This window comes from Phyllostomus discolor, chromosome 1 (genome assembly GCF_004126475.2).
Source record: "Phyllostomus discolor isolate MPI-MPIP mPhyDis1 chromosome 1, mPhyDis1.pri.v3, whole genome shotgun sequence".
NCBI lineage: Eukaryota > Metazoa > Chordata > Mammalia > Chiroptera > Phyllostomidae > Phyllostomus > Phyllostomus discolor.
This window is the reverse complement of record NC_040903.2, coordinates 146,459,576-146,465,657: the sequence shown is the minus strand read 5'-3', so window position 1 is coordinate 146,465,657 and position 6,082 is coordinate 146,459,576.

Genomic DNA, 6,082 nt, shown 5'->3' with positions numbered 1-6,082 from the left:
CATATCTCACCTGGTGTGTGCTGTTCACCCCAAGAGCACTCACCCACCCACAGAGATAGAGCAAGCCATACCCAAGAGCCCTACTTTTGAGTGAGTGTGTCACCAACTCCAATAGGATCCTCCTGAAAATCACCTGTTTCACTGAGGCTCTGGAGTCTGCTTGGGTCCACAAAGCCAAACCATTGCTGTTGAAGGGGCTCAGAACACGTATCCCCCCACAATGTGCCACTTTGGTTCATGAATTATTTTGAGCTAATGGCAATCCAAACCCTACAAGCTCACAAGAAACTTTTACCTGTCCCTTAATTTAAATTAGAGGCCTTGCCCATAATAAGAGTTTTCGCCAGAAAGAACTTCTTATGTCACATCTATAGGGCAGAACAAGGTTCTAATTACTGACTGTGTGTTCATCTCATCCTGAGAATGACCTTCCTCCTCTGTTAAGTCCCAAGGTGGCTTACCGAATACTTTGCTCAGAATGCCAGATATACCTCACTTATTCTTCTGTCAAATAAGTATGTGGAGTCTCTGAGTCTGTCATGCATGGGGAGTTCCCATACCCACATAATTAAATTTGGTTATATTTTTCTTGTTAATCTGTCTCATGTCAATTTGATTATGAGACCACCTGAAAGAACCTTGGAGGATAGAGAAAAGTTTCTTTCTCCCAACACTGTGGGACTGGAGACTTTCCAGAGGCACCAATTGCTCTGTAGCCATGATGAGTTCCCAGCCTTAAATGTCACCATATGAGGAGACAAGCTGACATGAACCAAAGACAGAACCTTAGGCCTTCCTTGAATTCTCTGCCTGAATAGATATGGAAGTTCAAATCCTTGGCAATTTAGCTTTTTGTTCTATGGAAGAATGGAGTGACACACTCAAACAAGGGAAGGTTTCTTCGGTGTGGCTTGCCATGCCTCTGTGGGTGAGTAAGCTGTCTTGGGGTGGCAAGTACACACCAGGTGAGATCTGAAATGTTTGTAAAGGACCCAGAGCCTGAGCAAGTGGTCCTATTAGAACACCAGTGCTCTCTGGCCTTCTTCATTTATCTCCACTGCTTGTCCAGGAAGCCACAGAACCTTGGGCTTCTTCAGGGAGCTGCGCCTCTGTCCAATGAATGTAACTTGGGAAGTTGTGACGCAGCTTGCAGGTCTGGGATTCCCAGAGGTAATAACCTGCTGACTCCAAGTGTCATCTGGGTGTCTTGCTGGCAGGCTTGGGCCTTGTTCAGACACAGCTATTTCTCTGTGCTCTAAAATCTGGAGTTGCAACTGTTTACACATAATGGACAAGTGTCAAAGTTGGATCTATTTTAACAAATTGCAAACCTCTCAATTTAGAACCTCTTTCAAATGGTGCTGCTAGTGCAGTGGTGTGCTCAAAACGTTGTACATGATAAATCAGGGATTGTGAGTTCAAATTTAAATGGGGCTGAATTATGCATAAACTGCTCAGTACTTCTACTTTCTTCATTACATTCTCCTGCTTTGGACCCAAAAGCATGGAGTAACCTTCTTATTCAAAGAGAGTTTGCAATTTAGAATTTTGGGTTGAAAAATGTCATTCTAGTACTCTCTCCTTAATATAATGAGGCATACTGATTTAGGTTGGTAATACTTGGCTCACAATTATTTTTTCTAATGTTTATGGTATAGAAAGTCAGGGTCATCAGTGCAAATGTAAACAAAATTATTTTCTTACCTTCAGAGGAATACATGAAATGGAGAAAAGAAACCAAATTATAATATGTAATTAAAAGGTTAAGTATAAGTAGCAAAATCATACTCAGAAGAACTCAGAAGAGCCAGCTGTTGCCAGGGTTAAAAGCTTGCTTAACACAGATGAAGAATTAAAAGAAGCTAGAAGAACATGTAATAAAAAGTGTGTTTTGGCACCCTATCTGAAGTCTTTTGATTGTCTGGGGTAATCACTTTTAGTAACTGTATTTGCTAGCTTATTAAAACTTAAGTGGAATATTTAAAGTGTTAAAAGAAAAGAAAAATCACATGAGGGCCTGGCCGGTGTGGCTCAGTTGATTAGAATGTCATCACATAACTAAAAGTTTGCAGGTTAGATCCTCTTTTTATGTATGTAAGATCCCTGGTCAACTGCTTTATGTTTCTTTCCCTCCCTCTCTTCCTTTCCCTTTCCTCTCTCCCTCCCTGTCTCTCTAAAAGCAATTAAAAAATATCCTCAGGTAGGGATTAAAAAACAAATCCAACCAGCCTAGAATTCTGTATCCAGCAAAGTCATCTTCAAAAGTGATAGTGAAATAAAGACATTCTCAGACAAACATAAGTTCAAGAAATCCACAGCACATAGAATTGTCCTCCAATAAATGGTAAAAGGAGTTCTCCAGAGAGGCCCTCTTTCTAGGTTAGAAACTCAGATCTGCATAATGAAAGAGTGTTAGAAAAAGAATAAATAAATATAACATCTATTATTTTTCCTCTTCTTAATTGCTCTAATGGATAGAGATTGCTTATAATAATAATAGCAGTAATAATTATAGCTTATGGTTAACAAAAATGAATGACAATGTTGTAATACACAGGATGGAGAAATTGGGAGTATTGTGATATAAGCAGTATCCTGTTATAAAGTGGTTTAGACACTTTTAAAAGTAGACAGAGATTAGTTGGAAATGTAAATTGTACACTCTAGGGCAACCACTAAATCTCTTTTTTAAAGAAGTAGGATTTATATGTCAATAAGAAAGAAAATGAAATCATAGAAAGGCTCAATTAAAATCAGAGGATACAGAAAGAGTGAAAGACAAAAAAATTTTAAAAAACACAGCAATATGTATAAAACAGTTACAAATATGGTATATATAAATGCAAACACAACAACAATTCATTTAATTGTGAATAGTCTAAAACCTAATTAAAAAATGGAGACTGTCAGAGTGATTTTAAAAATGTAATATCCAACCATATGAATGTCTGTAAGAAATTCATATTAAGTACAAAGACATAAAAAGCTTAAATAAATAAAATCTTTAAAAAAAAAAAAAAAAAAAAAAAAAAAAGCCCTGCTGGCTGGTGTAGCTTAGTGGATTGAGCGCGGGCTGGGAGCCAAAGTGTCCCAGGTTCGATTCCCAGCCAGGGTACATTCCTGGGTTGCAGGCCATAACCCCCAGCAACCGCACATTGATGTTTCTCTCTCTCTCTCTCTCTATCTCTATCTCCCTCCCTTCCCTCCCTAAAAATAAATAAATAAAATCTTTAAAAAAAAAAGACATAAAAAGCTAAAAAGTAAAGGGATAGAAAAAATATTCCATGCTAACACTGATCAAAAGAAAGATGGAATAGCTCTGCTAATTTTAAACAAAGCCAATTTCAGAGTAAGGAAAATTATACAGCTCTGAATTCTCCCTAATTTGCAGCTTGGATTTACATCATCTTAGAGACCCAGGGAACATCTAGCCGTAAATGTTTTTTAGGGTCCTTTTGGGTTGATAGTGCTCCAGGTACTTATGAAAAAGAAAAGATTAGCCCTGGCTGGCAGAGTGAGCGTGGGCTGCGAATCAAAGTGTTGCAGGTTTGATTCCCAGCCAGGGTACATGCCTGGGTTGCAGGCCATAACCCCCAGCAACCGCACATTGATGTTTCTCTCTCTCTCTCTATCTCTGTCCCTTCCTTCTCTAAAAATAAATAAACAAAATATTTTAAAAAATAAAAGATTATATTTAAAACATTATATTTAAAAGATTATATTTAAAACATTATATTGTTTGTATATAATATATATTTGTATGTATTATTATATTTGTATATGATATATAATAATTATATATGTAAAATAATTATATATAGATATGTAATATTCAGGATGACAGCTTCATCTCAACCTCAAAAATTCACTGCATACAATTTTGCAAAGCCTTTGAGCAGTGCACATTCAAAGATGACCAATTACACAAGGAAACAAAGTAACATGAGTAAGACTTAAACAACAGATAAAATAATATTGAGATCATCAGTTATAGATATTAAAACAACTATAATTACCACATTTAAAGAAATGGTAATTACCATGTTTAAAACCATATAATTACCATGTTTAAAAGATCAGCTGGAAAATATTTGCAAGAAATAAGAAATTACAAAATTTGGCCTGTTGATTCGGCCATGAGAATGCAAACTGGTATAACCACTAAGGAAAACAGTGTGGAGGATCCTCAAAATATTAAAAATAGAACTACCACATGATCCAGCAATTCTACTTCTGAGAATATATCCAAAGGAAACGAAAACACTGACTTGAAGAGATATCCACACCCCCCATGTTCACAAGCAGCATTATTTACAATAGCCAAGATACGGAAACAAACTAAGTGTCCATCAGCAAATAAATGGATAAAGAAGCTGTGGTATGTATATTCAACAGACTATTATTCAGCCCCCAAAAAGAGGAAATCCTGCCATTTTCAACAATATAGATGGACCTTGAGGGCATTATTCTAAGTGGGGTAAGTCAGAGAGAGACAGACAAGCACTGTATGATCTCACATGTGTGGAATTTAAAACAAAATCCAAACACATAGAAAAAGGGATCAGTTGCAGTTACTAAAGATGAGGTGTGGGGTAGAGGGAATAGGAGAAAAGTGGGCAAAAGGTATAAACTTTCACTTACAAAACAAGTTCTTATACATGTAATGTACAGCATTATGGCTATGAAAAAAGTTAACACTACTGCATAGTACATATGAAAATAGTTAAGAGAGCAAATCCTAAAAGTTCTACAAGAAAAAAAATTATTTTGCTTTCTCTTTTTACTGTGTCTACATGAGATAATGGATGCTACCTAAACTTACAGTAGTAATAATTTCACAATATATTTAAGTGAAACCATTAATAACTTAAACTTATATCTTAAGCTTACATAGTTATGTATATCAATAATATCTCAATAAAACTTGGAAAAATTCCTTTTGAAAAGGAATCAAATTGAACCTCTAAATTGAAAATTATAATTTATAATTGACTCAGTCAGTAGATTTAACAACTGACTAAACATAGCTGTAGAAAGAATGACTGGATTATGAGTAAGAGCATGTAATTCAGAATGTAACATAGAAAGACAAAAAGACAAAATATAGAAGAGAGGTTAAAAATAAAAGACAATTTGTGAAGCTCTAATATGTTTAATTTCAGTTTTATAAATGGAGAGGAGAAAAAGGACAAAAACAACAATTGAAAAGATAATGCCTGAGAATTTTCCAGAACTGAAGAAAGACAAAAATCTACAGATTTGAGAAATCCCAAACCCAAGAACCCAACACCTTAACCATTGGAAAAATATGGTATTTCCCAATAGGATCATTTATTCCCTTTTTGCACTTCTCTATTGAAATCTTCCCTGGATACATCTGATTGGTGGAACCTAGGTCACATGCCCACTCCCAGCTCCAGGTGGGAAAGCAACTTTTCTAGAACATAATATATGAATATGTGAAATTCCCAAATGTAAGGAAAATGTTTAAAAAAAGCTAAACCCACTCATATAACAAATACAAGCAGCAGGGGCTATTCAGGATGCCCCTATTTACACCTCTGCTGTTTTCTCTTCGTACATTTTTTCTTCAAGAGCACATAACTCTTAGCTCTAACTCAATGGATGATTGACATCAACATTTTCAACCAGTGTACTGCAAGAATTTTTAAAACATGCAATACCTGTCTGTAGTCAGGGGCAGTGACCTCTTTTCCCTTAGTTATTAAACAAACAAACAAAACAGCCAACACAACAATAGATGTTTATATGAATGCATCAAAATTACACCTAATTTTTTGTCAGATCAGAAAAAAAATTTTTTTTGGTTTGCCATTATGAGATGAAAAAGGTAAAAAATCAGAGCTAAGCTTGACCTATCTAATCTATGGAACTTTAGACAGACGAGTATTCTAGCTATTGTACAATTCCCATAAATTCCTCCCTCCTCACCTCAAATTCAGCCCATCTAAATCTTAGCACCCCTTTGCTCTTTCCAGATACCCATCTCCCCTTCAAGACTCTTCCCTGAAGCTATCATCCTGCTTCTTCAAGCTACATTTGAGAATTCTCCCCAACTGTC